The following is a 1211-nucleotide window of genomic DNA, read 5'->3' on the forward strand; positions in this document are numbered from 1 at the left end:
GGGAGACTGATAAACAAGTTCATCATGATAATGTACCCTGGGATAGACTTTCCTATCACTAGATTGGCATCTTTAAGTTAGGCAATTTTAGACTGATTACAAAGGGAATTTCACGTGATAGACCAGAAAGCGCTGAATTTGAAATAGCATTTTAAAATGAAGGGAAGGCATCAGTAATTTGTAGCAGGGCAGGAGGGCTAGCAAGAACATCCTCCATTCATTCTCTGTATAGCCCTGTTACTATAGTACTGTATAAGGTCATATTTGCTTAAGTTTTTAAAAAATTTCTTTTAAGAAAGTAGTCAGTATTGTGATTCCAGAATAGGATAGCTCCTGGATTTTATTAATTTGAAATCTAGTTGATGGGATTTTACCTGGATTTCCATTTTTTTTAAGCTTTTAAGTTTCCTCCATATCTTTTCTTTTTGAAGACTTATTTATTCATGCATACAGAACTGGGGATTAAGCCAGCAGTCCAGGGGCAGTGAGAGGCTTCACCAGAGTGGGGAGCCAGCGGTCCAGGGGCAGTGAGAGGCTTCACCAGAGTGGGGAGCAGAACAGGCAGATCCATAAAGTACACTGCTGAGGGGAGCATCAGGCAGGTCACGAGAGGTCTGCTGCACCATGTGGGTCACCTCTGGATCTGGGGATTGAACTCGCACAGAAGTGGTTGCACTTTAACCTGTTGCGCCACCAGGGAGGGCCCACACTCAAATTTTAATCATAAATTAGACAGATATTATTTATGCTTCTGAGCTGTTATATTTAGAATTACTATGTTTTGATTTGGAAACATCTCTGACTTTTGATTTTTCTCTCTGCAGGGCTCACAGCAACATTAAGCCAGGATGCTTGTGTTCCTACACCTGTACTTGCATAAATATTGACTGTTGATGGAAAGACTTAAGAAGATCAAGATCTCACCGTTTGTCCTGAATTCGTTTGACCATGCGATACTGATAGCATTGAAATGATTTAATAATATGAGTGAGGATTTGCTTTCTCCATTAGAGCAATTACGTAAGCTAAAACTATCAACATTGTAAACCAAATTGCCTTATTTTCTTCCAGACTTCATATATGTCTATCAGGTGATATAGGCTTGAAAATTGATATCCTGTGGTGCTAAAGTACAGTAGAAAGAAAGGAGAAGTGTATACTTGTTTTATTTTAAATTGTACAAAAGGGGAACTTAAAAATATGTAACTGCT

This window comes from Condylura cristata, unplaced genomic scaffold (assembly GCF_000260355.1).
Source record: "Condylura cristata isolate star-nosed mole 26May11 unplaced genomic scaffold, ConCri1.0 scaffold00005, whole genome shotgun sequence".
Classification (NCBI taxonomy): Eukaryota; Metazoa; Chordata; class Mammalia; order Eulipotyphla; family Talpidae; genus Condylura; species Condylura cristata.